The 16139-nt window shown below is 42.4% G+C and overlaps 1 protein-coding gene across 2 annotated transcripts in view; it reads left to right on the forward strand.

Moving 5' to 3' along the window:
* Positions 1-16139, forward strand: part of hrg (poly(A) polymerase hiiragi) — a 68692-nt gene that overhangs the window by 36367 nt on the left and 16186 nt on the right. The window lies entirely within an intron of this gene.

Below are 16139 nucleotides of genomic sequence, written 5' to 3' on the forward strand. Positions count from 1 at the left end.
ATATAGGAAATTAGGTTCCCAACTACTGCTGTACAGGAGGGCCTCACTTATACAGTAGGTTAGGGTCTGGGCTACTGCTGTACAGGAGGCTGTGCTTATACAGCAGGTTAGCTTACGGGCTGCTGCTGTAAAGTGAAATATAGCATTTTTTCACTTTTAAGTTCATATAATAGCCTGACAACATGTTTACAATATCATATTATAAGTGAGCAATAGAGCTAGGCCTAAAAAAATGCATATACAGTACACACATTAAAATATTTTCATCGTTACCTTATAGTGAGTAGTGGGAGACGGCCGACTTGTTGAAAACAAAAGTTTGAATAAATGAAGAATGACTATAATTGAAAGCCGCTATATTAATGAAATGCTGTGCAGCAAAGCGCTGTAAAGAGAGGCTCTCCTGCACATAAAAGGTTAATTATATTAATAGTATGTGATGAGAGTAAGTGAGAAATGCTGCAGTGGTTGAAGTATTAAGACTTAAGTATGAAGTCTCAATGTAATGGACATTAAGTTTTTCACTTTCCAGATGACCGACACCAATCTTGCTCTCAGTGTCAAAAAAAAAATAATTTTCTCCCAAAAACATTATTAATTCTTCCGAAATGGTAGAGAATCTTTTTCTATTTTAGGCCAAGTTCATTGTTCTAGTTGACCATATTCTTAGCTATTTCACTTGTGTGGATTCCATTCTATTGATTGAGCACAAGAAACCACCATTTCAACTATTTCAACTGCCCTATAAAATGGTCAGAATTTGGTAATTTGGCCATTTTCACACAAAATTGAAAAAATGCCAATTTAGTAATTTAAAAATTGAGTCCATAATAAACAATATAGACATTCCTGGCACTAAAACAACATTTCCTCTGTTCATTAGTCACATCCCAGGCCTCTCCTATATTACATTTGCTTTCCATTTTGATTCTTATTCACAGACAAATAGAAAATTTACTCTGTCGGACAAAAAATAACCAGGCAGTATTGGTCGTGGTTTACAGCCTGCCACTAATTGAATCAGACATATTATAAACCCATAAAACAGACTGAGGGTTGTAGGAAGCCTTATCTGTCCTTTGGAATATTGGCAAAAAGTCCAATGTTACTGCACAGGGGTCCTGACCAGCAAAATGCACGCAGTTGTCTTCACCAAATTCAACCTGAACAGCAAGAACATTGACTGGGAACCTTGTCTTAAATGAAACATGTTGGGAAAATATCTTAAATATCATTGATCCAAACCAGTGCCTTGAAAGGACCAACTTCCTGGTAGCTGCAGTTGGTGGGCAGACAAAGGACTGCCCAGCACCCTCTCAACCACGTGTTGCTTCCACTCCCATCCCCCCCCTCCTGCTCCCCTATGCCCCATGCCACAGGTTTACCTTGCACCATGTGACTGTGACTGGAACTGGACAAAGTACACCATTCATGCCACATCCCTTCAATTTTGATGCCAGTGGAAGTGGCATCAGGCCCGAATGTCCCGTCACAATTAAGTCTACAGAGTTAGACTATTTCCAACTATTCTTTGATGAGCCTATAATGAACCAGATTGTTATCCAGACCAGCATGTACTACAGGCATACAATGGACCACACAGATGTTGCAGAATCATCATGGCTGCACAAGTGGAAGGATACAACTGTGGCTGAAATTTATTTATTCCTTGGCACTGTCATACATATAAGAACAATATAGCACACTACCGTTCCACAGACTACTTCATCAGCACTCTAGTCTTCCATGACCTCCTTCCCTGCGACAGATTCACTCTGTTGCTACGAATGTTGCACTTCTCGGACAGAAATATGCCCAACAGAAATAACCTATACAAAATCTGGGAATTGTTTGTGTATGTAAAGCAAAAAATTTATTGTCTACTTTTATCTATTCAAGAACATTGTTGTCAACAAGTCTTTGATTCTGTTCAAGGGACGACTGTCATTCAAACATTATATACCAAGCAAATGTAACCACTTTGGTATAAAGCTCTTTGTTATGTGTGACTGTGAGACTGGTATTGTGTTGGATGTCATTATCTTCACGGAAAAATACACTCAACGATACCAGGCGGATGTTGGGCATTTCTTGTGATGTTCGCAAGATGATGGAGCCCTACCTTGGCAAAGGTCATACATTGTATACAGACAACTGGTATACAAGCCCTATGCTCGCTGATTTCCTACTTGTGAACAATGCTGATATATGTGGAACAGTGAGAAGGAATAGAAAACACATGCCAAGGTTCATTGGAGGAAGTGTAGTGCAAGTGTTTCATGCCAATGACATCGTGGCACTGACATGGCATGACAAACGGGACATGGCGTTGCTGTCAATCATCCACAGAAACAAGATGGTACAAACAGATGAGGTGAACAGGGACATCAATGAATGTATTGTAAAGCCAGCTGCTGTCGTGGACTATACAAACAATGTGCAACTAGTCGACGTGTGAAATGCAAATAAGGTCTGTTGACTGTGTGCATAGGAGTCACTAGTGGTATATGAAAGTATTTTTCCACCTTGTAGACATTGCAATGCTCAATACCTTCAACATGTACAAAATAAAGACTGGGAAGCAACAACAATGTGAGGAATTCACCCTCAACGTCATCAAGCAGAAAGTGAAAAGGTATAGTACCACACCTGTACCTGCAGCTCCACAGCGACCTGCTGCCCCACAACAGCAACCTGTCACTCCACAACCAGAGGGGGGAAGTGCCCAACCGAATAATCCCTAACTGTCACTGCCTGATACCAATACCATCTACCCCAAAGAAGAAGTATTTGCAGAAGAAGTGTGTTGTATGTGCTTACACTACAAGGCGACCCCAAGTGCAAAAAGACACGATTCATATGTCAGCAATGTGGGATGGCACTCTGTATGAATCCATGCTTCTTGGAGTATCATACAATGGTGGACTTTTAGAAACATAATTGGAACCTGTAAATACCTTGTATATACAGTAGACCGTCATTTAACATGAGTTTATTTGGCATGATTTGGTTATAGCATGATTGAAAAATTGCAGCACAATTTCATAGAGCACTTTGTAAAATTAACTTTACATGGTTCCGTTTGCGGGCACAGAAAAAAATTTCCCAAGCTCAAGCTGCCGCCTTGTTGTGGGTCAGCGGGGGAGACCTCCCACCATCCCCTGACACTCCTACCACCGCCATCCCAGCCTTCATGAATACTGTTCAGTTCCACTTCTCTCCTACAAGCTAGCTGTGTTTGTGAATTGTGTTTTGATCTTTACCATATCTTGTAAGTGCCAAGCAATCATGGCACCCAGTAGGCATACCAGTGTTGCCGACATTGGCAAGTAAAGGTATAAGCATTAAAGTCTGAGAATTAATGAAGAAAATAGAGATATTAGACAAGAGATAGCCTGTGGCCATAATGAAGCTTCACTTTGTGCACATAAGAATGAGGTAAATATGAGTTTGTGTGATGACTGACTGACTGACTGATTGACTGAATTGACTGACTAACTTACTGACTTGACTGATTTACTGACTGACTTAAAGTTAGACTTTTTTACTGAAGAGGACCCTGAAACGGTGTCTAGAGCAGCTGATGCCTTACCGTCAGTTGCATAATGTACTGTGGGGTAAAATAGAATAGAATTTATGGACACTCGAGTACAACCATCGACTTTAGTACCAGAACCTCTACCATCCACCTCAGCCCAGTAGGGCCACAGTTTAACTCTCCACTCTCCACAATCATCCACAAACACCAGCACCCACAATTTAAGGTAAGAAATACTATTATTTATGTTGTTTTTGTAATCTTAAGCAGTGAACATAATACATCACAACAATGAACTACAATTGCATATTCACTTTTATTTTTGTAAGATCTGTTGGTCTAAAAAAAAAAAGTTATTTGGCTTTTTGGGGACTCTTTGGAATATAACCCTATTTTTCCCCTAAGTTCTTAAGTTCATCTAACACGGTTTTTTACCTAACACGGCATTATCAGGAACGTAACTACCGTGTTAAATGATGGTCTTCTGTATATGTAAGCACTAGTATGTGATTGAACCAGGTGTACAAATTCATCTGTCAGTATGAACATGTGTGTTTGTGAGAGTATGATTACTAATTCAGTGCCAAACATTAGTGTCTCAACAAGAATTAGCTATGAAATCAAAAGATCTGCAACAAAACATTATTATCATAACATATGAACAGCAAAAAATTGAAAAGAATTGGAAAAACGATAAATTTTCATTGTTTCTGCAAGTGACATTGCTCCATGTAGTCGACACCTCATCATTTAGCACCAGCTTCACAGGCTTATATCTCGGTAAGTACTGACCCTAAAAAATTTTCTTATCCTATAACATTTTTTTTTTTTTCAAAATATTTGGAACAAGTGCTGAAGCCTTCAGGAGGAAACTAGACAAGTATCTTCACCAGGTGCCAGACTGTGATGGATATATGGGGCAGCGGGCCTCCAGCAGCAACAGCCTGGTTGACCAGGCGAGCACTAGACGAGCCTGGCCCATGGCCGGGCTCAGAGAGTAGATATACTCTCGAAATTCTTCAAAGGTATATCAAAGGCAAAGTGAACCAAGCCTATAAATAACGTTATTGATTTGTCAATGCTGGGTAAAGTGAACATTGCAGCTCAGCCTGATACAGTGTACAAAATTTCGATAGCAAAACGAGGAGGTTGAAAAAATAGAAATGTATTGTCCACGTACATATATGTGAATACTTACCATTATTAAATTTAATTTAAAAAATTATTACTTTAATAATGTTTATTATGGTGTTCTATGAGGCTGCAGTCATGCAGTCCCCCCCCCCCCCCCCACCACTGACTACAAACTCTGATCATACAATAGAGTGGAAAAGTAATGTGAAGAGCCTGGGAGTGGTAATGTCTTAGGATCTCACCTTTAAAGATCACAACAGTGCCACTATCACATCTGCAAAGAAAATGATAGGATGGGTAATGAGAGCATTCAAAACAAGTGATGCCAAGCCAATAGTGATCCTTTTTAAATCGCTTGTTCTTTCTAGGCTGGAATACTGTTGTACATAAACATCTCCATTCAAAGCAGGTGAAATTGCAGCTCTAGAGAATGTACAGTTTTGCCAAACCCCTTAACTACTGGGAAGGCCTGGAAGCTCATGACCTGTACTCACTGGAATGCAGACAACAGAGATGCATCATAATCTACACGTGGAAAATCCTAGAAGGAATAGTCCCTAATCTGCACACACAAATCACTCCCCACAAAAGCAAAAGACTGGGCATGAAGTACAAAATACCCCCTGTGAAAAGTAGGGGTACCATTGGGGCCCGAGACTGTTCAGCAGTCTCCCACCAAGCATATGGGGAATTACCAATATACCTCTGGCTGCCTTCAAGGGGGAGCTGGACAGATACCTAAAGTCAGTGCTGGATCAGCCGAGCTGTGGTTCGTATGATGGACTACGTGCAGCCAACAGTAACAGCCTAGTTGATCAGGCCCTGATCCACCGAAAGGCCTGGTTATGGACCAGGCTGCGGGGCCGTTGACCCCCGGAACACCCTCCAGGTAAACTCCAGACTTCTTCGAGCTCAATTTCAAGCTACTTCCATTTCTGAAACCAATCAAAATCATCTCCATTTTAGTAATACTAGTACATGTATAGCTTCCAGTCAATCAAATGATATCAAGAAGCAGCCAATAAAACCATAAAAATCATCCAAGAAAGTACATGAAATTCACTATTTTAAACCATACACACAGTTTTATTTTCCCATCATGCACTGCATGGGACAGGAATTTTTTTTTATACAGTACAGTAGTTACATTCCTGAAAATGGCGTGTTAGGTAAAACCATGTTAGATGACCCGAAGAACTTATGGGAAAAATAGGGTTACGTTCCTGGGAGCCCCAAAAAAAGCCAGACTTTTTTGTTTAGGCCTCCACATGTTACAAAAATTAAAGTGAATACGTAATTGTAGTTTTTACTGCTTAAGATTACAAATGCAACAAAAATAATAGTATTTCTTACCTTAAATTGTGGGTGTTGGTGTTTGTGGATGATTGTGATGAGAGTAGAGAGTTATGCTGTGGCCCTACTGGGCTGAGGTGGATGGTAGAGGTTCTGGCTCTAAAGTCGATGGTTGTACTGGAGTGTGCATAAATTCTGTAATGGATTTCTGTTCTATTTTACCCCACAGTACATTATACAACTGATGGTAAGTCATCAGCTGCTCTAGACACCGTTTCAGGGTCCTCTTCAGTGAAAAAATCTAACTTTAAGTCATTCAGCCAGTTAAGTCAGTATGTCATTCAGTCAGTCAAGTCAGTAAGTCATTCAGTCAGTCAAGTCAGTAAGTTATTCAATCAAGTAAATAAGTCATTCAGTCAAGTCAGTAAGTCATTCAGTCAAATCAGTCAGTCAGTCACTCAAATCAGTAAGTCATTCAGTCAAGTCAGTAAGTCATTCAGTCAAGTCAGTAAGTCATTCAGTCAAGTCAGTAAGTCATTCAGTCATTCAACAAGTCAATCATTCAGTAAGTCAGTAAGTCAATCACACAAACTCATATTTACCTCATTTTATGGGCACATTGCCGCTTCATTACAGCCACAGGTTATCTCTTGTCTAATACAGTGGACCCTCGGTTATCAGCCAACTTGGTTATAGGCTGGTTTTTTAGCTTCCGGTTATTGGCTGTTATTTCACTTATCGGCCATATGGGACACGTACACCTACCCACCGGCAGCTGCTCGCGTCAGTCTGGCTGTCTTTCTGGGCGAGTGAGGAAGCTTCTGCCCTTTCTTCCAAACATTTTGCTATAATCCGTTGTTTTTGGTGGTTATTTATCAAGTGTAACTGTTAAATAACTCGCCATTGCCCCCAAAAAAGTTCTCGGTAAAGTTCCTTTGGTAAAGAAAGTGAGAAACACGATAGAATTCAAGGCAGGCAGGCATAGAGGCAAGGAGTGTAGCAGGCATGCAGGCATAGAGGCAAGGAGTGTAGCAGGCATGCAGGCATAGAGGCAAGGAGTGTAGCAGGCATGCAGGCATAGAGGCAAGGAGTGTAGCAGGCATGCAGGCATAGAGGCAAGGAGTGTAGCAGGCATGCAGGCATAGAGGCAAGAAGTGTAGCAGGCATGCAGGCAAGAAGTGTAGCAGGCATAGAAGCAAGAAGTGTAGCAGGCATGCAGGCATAGAGGCAAGGAGTGTAGCAGGCATAGAGGCAAGAAATGTAGCAGGCATGCAGGCAAAGAGGCAAGGAGTGTAGCAGGCATGCAGGCATAGAGGCAAGGAGTGTAGCAGGCATGCAGGCATAGAGGCAAGGAGTGTAGCAGGCATGCAGGCATAGAGGCAAGGAGTGTAGCAGGCATGCAGGCATAGAGGCAAGGAGTGTAGCAGGCATGCAGGCATAGAGGCAAGGAGTGTAGCAGGCATGCAGGCATAGAGGCAAGAAGTGTAGCAGGCATGCAGGCAAGAAGTGTAGCAGGCATAGAAGCAAGAAGTGTAGCAGGCATGCAGGCATAGAGGCAAGGAGTGTAGCAGGCATAGAGGCAAGAAATGTAGCAGGCATGCAGGCAAAGAGGCAAGAAGTGCAGCAGGCATGCAGGCATAGAAGCAAGGAGTGTAGCAGGCATGCAGGCATAGAGGCAAGAAGTGTAGCAGGCATAGAGGCAAGGAGTGTAGCAGGCATGCAGGCATAGAGGCAAGGAGTGTAGCAGGCATGCAGGCATAGAAGCAAGGAGTGTAGCAGGCATGCAGGCATAGAGGCAAGTGGAGCAGGCATGCAGGCATAGAGGCAAGAAGTGTAGCAGGCATGCAGGCATAGAGGCAAGAAGTGTAGCAGGCATAGAGGCAAGGAGTGTAGCAGGCATAGAGGCAAGGAGTGTAGCAGGCATAGAGGCAAGGAGTGTAGCAGGCATAGAGGCAAGGGGTGTAGCAGGCATAGAGGCAAGGGGTGTAGCAGGCATAGAGGCAAGGGGTGTAGCAGGCATAGAGGCAAGGGGTGTAGCAGGCATAGAGGCAAGGGGTGTAGCAGGCATAAAGGCAAGGAGTGTAGCAGGCATAGAGGCAAGGGGTGTAGCAGGCATGCAGGCATAGAGGCAAGGAGTGTAGCAGGCATGCAGGCATAGAGGCAAGGAGTGTAGCAGGCATGAAGGCATAGAGGCAAGGAGTGTAGCAGGCATGCAGGTATAGAGGCAAGGAGTGTAGCAGGCATGAAGGCATAGAGGCAAGGAGTGTAGCAGGCATGCAGGCATAGAGGCAAGGAGTGTAGCAGGCATGAAGGCATAGAGGCAAGGAGTGTAGCAGGGATGCAGGTATAGAGGCAAGGAGTGTAGCAGGCATAGAGGCCTTGGAAAATCATCCTGAGCCTTATATGCTCCAGGTTAGGGTCAAGGTCAAGGTCAGTTTCAGGGTCAAGGGTAGGTTTTCTGTTAAGCTTCAGCACTTGTTCGCTAATACAGTGGAACCCCACCTTATGAACGCATCGCGTTACATTAAATCTGCCATACGAAGCATTTGAACGCAAAAATTTTGCCTCGCCTCACGATAAAAAACTCGCCTTACATGATCTGTCCGGGACATGTCCCACATGTGACCTCAGCACCGGCAGCTGCTCGCGTCAGTCTGACTGTCTTTCTGGGTGAGTGAGGAAGCTTCTGCCCTTTCTTCCAAATATTTTGCTATAATCCGTTGTTTTTGGTGGTTATTTATCAAGTGTAACTGTGAAATAACTCGCCATTGCCCCCAAAAAAGTTCTTAGTAAAGTTCCTTTGGTAAAGAAAGTGAGAAACATGATAGAATTCAAGGCAGGCAGGCATAGAGGCAAGGAGTGTAGCAGGCATGCAGGCATAGAGGCAAGGAGTGTAGCAGGCATAGAGGCAAGGAGTGTAGCAGGCATGCAGGCATAGAGGCAAGGAGTGTAGCAGGCATGCAGGCATAGAGGCAAGGAGTGTAGCAGGCATGCAGGCATAGAGGCAAGGAGTGTAGCAGGCATGCAGGCATAGAGGCAAGGAGTGTAGCAGGCATGCAGGCATAGAGGCAAGGAGTGTAGCAGGCATGCAGGCATAGAGGCAAGGAGTGTAGCAGGCATAGAGGCAAGAAGTGTAGCAAGCATGCAGGCAAGAAGTGTAGCAGGCATAGAGGCAAGAAGTGTAGCAGGCATGCAGGCATAGAGGCAAGGAGTGTAGCAGGCATGCAGGCATAGAGGCAAGGAGTGTAGCAGGCATAGAGGCAAGAAGTGTAGCAGGCATGCAGGCATAGAGGCAAGAAGTGCAGCAGGCATGCAGGCATAGAGGCAAGAAGTGTAGCAGGCATGCAGGCATAGAGGCAAGGAGTGTAGCAGGCATGCAGGCATAGAGGCAAGGAGTGTAGCAGGCATGCAGGCATAGAGGCAAGGAGTGTAGCAGGCATAGAGGCAAGGAGTGTAGCAGGCATAGAGGCAAGGAGTGTAGCAGGCATAGAGGCAAGGAGTGTAGCAGGCATAGAGGCAAGGGGTGTAGCAGGCATAGAGGCAAGGGGTGTAGCAGGCATAGAGGCAAGGGGTGTAGCAGGCATAGAGGCAAGGGGTGTAGCAGGCATGCAGGCATAGAGGCAAGAAGTGTAGCAGGCATGCAGGCATAGAGGCAAGAAGTGTAGCAGGCATGCAGGCATAGAGGCAAGGAGTGTAGCAGGCATGAAGGCATAGAGGCAAGGAGTGTAGCAGGCATGCATGTCAGCATAGTTGCTGATCCCTGTATTCCCTGTATTATATAGCATAGCATATTAGTATCATCCATGTGCTTTAGATACGAGATCCCTTGTAGGCCTGTGGCTTTGTGTGACGTCACAGGATGCACATGTGGAGGCTCATACCTCTGCCCCGGCCTCACTCGGTGGCAGACCATTCAGCGGACAGGCAAGGCAGCTGGGCTCCATCCCTCATCTCAGTCTGACAATATAGTTACCATCCTACGATATCTCCATTTAAGAACCCTTACGATATGCAGGTATAGAGGCAAGGAGTGTAGCAGGTATAGAGGCCTTGGAAAATCATCCTGAGCCTTATATACTCCAGGTTAGGGTCAAGGTCAAGGTCAGTTTCAGGGTCAAGGGTAGGTTTTCTGTTAAGCTTCAGCACTTGTTTGCTAATACAGTGGAACCCCGCCTTATGAACGCATCGCGTTACATTAAATCCGCCATACGAAGCATTTGAACGCAAAAATTTTGCCTCGCCTCACGATAAAAAACTCGCCTTACATGATCTGTCCGGGACGTGTCCCACATGTGACCTCAGCACCAGTGTTTACAAGCCAGCCAGTGCGGTCGCATCTATGCATACATTCGGTATATTTCACATTATCCCAGTGTTTTTAGTGCTTGTAACTGCAAAATAAGTCACCATGGACCCGAAGAAAGGTTCTAGTGCCATCCCTGTGGTAAAAATGGCAAGAATTAGTATGGAATTGAAAAAAGAGATTAAGGAAATGTGTGCAAAGTGGGTTGAACTGCAAACCTTTACGGATGAAAATTACCCTGACACAGCTACTGCAAGCCGTGTTGGCAACCTGTACAATGACAATGTTATGGCCCATTTTAGGAAAGTCTTAAAGGAACAGGAGGTACAGAGCTCTATGGACAGATTTGTTGTGCGACAGAGGTCCAGTGACTCTCAAGCTGGTCCTAGTGGCATTAAAAGAAGAAGGGAAATAACCCCAGAAAAGGACTTGCTACCTCAAGTCCTAATGGAAGGGGATTCCCCTTCTAAACAATAACTTCCACACACTCCCCTCCTCCCATCCCATCAATCATCACCAGATCTTCAATAAAGGTAAGTGTCATGTATTCTATTCAATTTCCACAAACGCAAGTGTCTTGAATCTTCACTAATAGCTATTTCTAACACAATTAAACAAAACAAAGGCAGCTTCACCATCTCTGAAGTCTTAGCAAGAATCCTCCTGAAAACAGTAAACCCTGCCATCACATAGTCTCTCCTGTTAATAATACACATAGCATATTAAATTGAAACAGACCTTCTCTATCCAGCCTCCAATAGAAATATTTGTCTAACCTATTTTTATGTTACCCAAGTTATAGCTTTTATATCATTTTACTCTTGTGCGAGTCAGTTGTTCTACATATTGTGTTACTGCTGCTACTACTACTATTACTACTACTACTACAACAACTTATCTCACTACTACTACCACTAGTACTGCACCTCACTCTGAGCCTATATATACCCTCTGTGACCATGTACTGTTTATAACGGCTTGATAAACCTCCTGGAGATCGAAACGTTGCCACAATAAAAATATCACATTAGTTGCACTTGTGTCCTTTTACTTTACATATTGTCGGTAATTCTACCAACTTTATTATATTCTATTCTTAGTAGAGTAGTAATTGTGCATGTCTTCTTCAGTTTGTGTGTATTAAAATTAATATTTCATGTGGTAAAAATTTTTTTTTTCCATACTTGGGAGTGTCAGGAACGGATTAATTTGATTTCCATTATTTCTTATGGAGAAAATTAATTCGGCTAACGATAAGTTTGGCTTATGATGAGCTCTCAGGAACGGATTAATATCTTAAGGTGGGGGTCCACTGTATTGTGGACAAAGAGAATGAAATGTGCTCGATTTTAAATAATGATTTTCTCTCGGTTTTTACACAGGAAGACACTAATAATATTCCAGTAATTAATTTTTATAGTGGGCCAGAAGAAGATAAATTATGTAACATCACAGTCACTAGTGAAATGGTTGTGAAGCAGATAGACAGACTGAAGCAAAATAAGTCACCGGGTCCTGATGAGGTTTTTTCAAGGGTTCTTAACGAATGCAAAATGGAACTCTGTGAACCATTAACTAATATTTTTAATTTATCTCTTCAAACAGGTGTAGTGTCTGATATGTGGAAGATGGCTAATGTAATTCCTATTTTTAAAGCAGGGGACAAGTCGTTACTGTCAAATTACCGCCCAATAAGCCTGACCTCAATTGTAGGCAAATTACCGAGTCATTTATAGCTAAGATTATAAGAAGCCATCTCGATAAGCATAGCTTGATTAGTGATACTCAGCATGGATTCACGAGAGGCCGTTCTTGTCTAACTAATTTATTAACTTTCTTCAGTAAAGCTTTTGAGGCTGTTGATCACGATAAAGAATTTGATATTATTTACTTAGATTTTAGTAAGGCTTTTGATAGAGTTCTGCACCAAAGACTGTTGAAGAAAGTGGCAGCTCATGGCATTGGGGGAAAAGTGCTCTCGTGGATCGAGTCATGGCTCACTGACAGGAAGCAGAGTGTGTCCATAAATCGGGTTAAATCCGAGTGGGGGTCTGTAACAAGTGGTGTTCCACAGGTATCAGTCTTGGGCCCGTTGTTGTTTATAATATATATCAGTGATCTTGATGAGGGAATTACTAGTGAAATGAGCAAATCTGCCAATGACACAAAGATAGGGTAATTGATTCAAACGTAGATATCAGGGAACTTCAGGAGGATTTAGACAAACTCAGTACCTGGTCAGCAAAGTGGCAGATGTAGTTCATTGTAGATAAATGCAAGGTTCTGAAGCTCGGGAGTGTCCATAACCCTAGCACTTATAAGTTAAATAATGTAGAACTTAGCCATACAGATTGCGAAAAGAACTTGGGGGTTATGGTGAGCAGTAACCTTAAACCAAGACAGCAGTGCCTAAGCGTACGTAATAGGGCAAATAGATTATTGGGATTTATATCAAGAAGTGTAAGCAATGGAAATCCAGAGGTTATACTGCAGCTTTATACATCATTAGTAAGGCCTCACCTAGATTATGCAGCTCAGTTCTGGTCTCCATATTACAGAATGGACATAAATTCGTTAGAAAAGATTCAGCGTAGAATGACTAAATTAATACATAGCATTAGAAATCTTCCTTATGAAGAAAGATTGAAGACTCTTAAATTACGATGGGTATAAATAAAGGGGATATTAATAAGGTCAAGAGAGAACCCGCAGTAATGGATTTAAATTAGACAAGTTTAGATTTAGAAAGGACATAGGAAAGTATTGGTTTGGAAATAGGGTAGTAGATGAGTGGAACAGTCTACCTAGTTGGGTTATTGAGGCTAGGACTTTAGGTAGCTTCAAATTTAGGTTGGATAAATATATGAGTGAGAGGGGTTGGATTTGAGTGGGACTTGCAAATGAGTGGATAGAGTTATCTGACCTTATTTCCTGGGGAGCATTGAAAATTGGGTTGGGCAAATGTTTTGTTAGTGGAATGGATTGTAAAGGACCTGCCGAGTATGGGCCAACAGGCCTGCTGCAGCATTCCTCCTTTCTTATGTTATGTTATAACTGCTTGTAAACATCATCTTATGTGCTGTATCTCATATGATCATGGGCCCTATATGTTGGATCTTAAATGCTCCAGTGCCATATATGCCAAAAAATACAGTAATTTAATAGTCTTTAGAAATACTTAACAAAATTATCGATGTCAGTTGATTCAGAAATAAAGTTTGTTGACTAAAGAAATGTCAATTATTGTCACGAACACAACAAAACAGTTTCATCTCTATCCACCATTCACCATTAGTGGCTACCCACTCCCCTCTATTATTCTGTTAAATCAAGGGGTAAAGTTTTTTTTTTTACATTCTTCATATAGAGGACCCTTGTGGGTTTAGGGCTTAGTTTTGATCACAGTAATAATACATATACTGAAAGTCCCTTACTAACATTTGCAATTTCTTTGTTAACATTCACATTTACAAACATTGAAATTTACATTTGCCTCTGTTAATTAACATTTGCATTTACAAGCATTTTCACTTGCAAATAAGGCATATAGATAACAGTTAATGTTTTACAACTGCCAAGCTGCTGTATGAACATGTACCAAACATGTCAGTATTATAGTGTTTTATTCAGACAACTTGTAAGTTGGAACACCAGCAACACATCTTGTTTATAAGTTGGAACACCAGCAACACATCTTGTTTATAAGTTGGAACACCAGCAACACATCTTGTTTATAAGTTGGAACACCAGCAACACATCTTGTTTATAAGTTGGAACACCAGCAACACATCTTGTTTATAAGTTGGAACACCAGCAACACGTCTCGTTTATAAGTTGGAACACCAGCAACACGTCTTGTTTATAAGTTGGAACACCAGCAACACGTCTCGTTTATAAGTTGGAACACCAGCAACACATCTTGTTTATAAGTTGGAACACCAGCAACACGTCTTGTTTATAAGTTGGAACACCAGCAACACAACTCATTCTTAAACCAGTGACAACCTGTACCAGTACTTGTATGTCTGAATTATGATATGTGTTGTCTTTTTAGCTGCTTTATATATATATATACATACAGATTATTGCTTTTCCATCAGTTCTTTTAATGATGGAACACTTAATGCACTGCAATCAGGGGCAGATCTGCTATGAAAGTACTGAAGCTTAAGCTTCAGGGCCTCTAATCCCGGAGGGGCTCCAGAAGCGACTTTAGTCCACATTGCTTAAAAAATTTGGGTCTACTGTATGAGAAGGTTTTTTTTAAAATACTATAGCATAATTCTATACAAAATAAAAATTGAAAGATTATTAAAGTGTCAAGTAGGCTAGGCCTGGCTAGGCCATGAACCAAAAAACCTTCAAATTATGGATGTTTCATTCATTTTTTTTAAAAATTGTGATCTATCATGGAACAACCCCATTGAAGAAGATGACAGTGGTTACCCAGACCTCGTTGTGAAGGGGCCCTCATAACAGTTCAAGCTTCAGGGCCCCAAAAATGTAGGTCTGCCACTAACTGTAATCATTTCCTCATTGTTTTTCTTCTTAGCTTTGAAAAGCATGAATATACCTCAGTGTTGCCTGCTCAAGCTTGGTCTTCCGTCACTCCAGGTACAGTGGTTATGCTGTTAAATTTCTTAACTATATATGCAGTGTGTTCGCATGTTTAATTAATTTTGTCGCATCCGTTGATGCCACTTTAGTGTGTGTTGGTGCCCCCGCTCGTGTGCGACACTGGAAGCAACGTCGATGACTTAATGGGTGGCGACAGTGCCACTCGTGGTGGATACGATGGTGGTGGCAGGGATGGAGGTGGAGGGGGTGGGGGTGGAGGGTGTGGAAACAGTGTTACCACATCATTTTGTCCAGTGTTCATGACACCATTCACATCTGATCCCTTCACCTCACAGCACATTCAGCCTTTAATGGCTTTGACTTCCTCCTTGACAACTCTTCCAACTTACATGCATCCTCTCCCTCAGGTCTATCATCAGTCAAACTTTAATCAGGATTCTTCCTCGCCCCTACAAACGCTGAAAGTTCCCCAGATGTCAGGTTATTCCCAGCAGGATCAACATTTAGCGCCACATTTTCTGCCTCAGCCATATCCAGATAAGAGCAAACATATCGCACTATTTCAACACCAACAGCCAGTTCAATACAATTACCATCAACAGTCAGGATGCCACGCTCTCACCCAGCAGCATTGTTGCAGTCGGGAGCAAAATAATAACACATTTCAATATTCTCGTTCAGTAAGTTCCACACAGGTAGGTTCCATCCACTTAACTCCACCAACATATTGTATAGCTAATATTTCTTCCACGTATTCATTAACACAGGTACATTCTACACTTTCTTTAAGAACTATTTCACAGTTGTCATCACAGCCTCGACCACAACTCCAAAATAACCTATGTGAACCACTTGGTCTTAATGCTTTGCCGCAACCTTCCCATTATTCGGTGCACACGTCAAGCCATATTGCAAGTCCTCTTCATCTTAGCCTTCCCACTACTCATGATACTTACTCTCCTGCCATGTATTATACTCAATCACCTTCTCATCAACCTACTCTGACTCTTCAGTCTTCAACCCAGTACTGTGATCCTGCTCATTCTAGCAGCTCTCCTGGATACCACTCGAGTACTCCAGTTCACCAGCCTCATCACTTAACTTACTTCCCTTCACCTAGCTCCTGTCATGCCAGCTCTCTACCATGCCATCAGAGAAAGCAACCTCTCCGCCACCATCACCACCACCACCAGAGTCATCGCTCTCACCCCGCCACCCAGTTGTCATTCTCAAGAACAGTGGTGAAGCCTCCCCCTCTGGTGTTGGCTAGACAGGTCTGTGAAAGTAGTCATT

This window comes from Cherax quadricarinatus, chromosome 96 (assembly GCF_038502225.1).
Source record: "Cherax quadricarinatus isolate ZL_2023a chromosome 96, ASM3850222v1, whole genome shotgun sequence".
Taxonomy (NCBI): Eukaryota; Metazoa; Arthropoda; class Malacostraca; order Decapoda; family Parastacidae; genus Cherax; species Cherax quadricarinatus.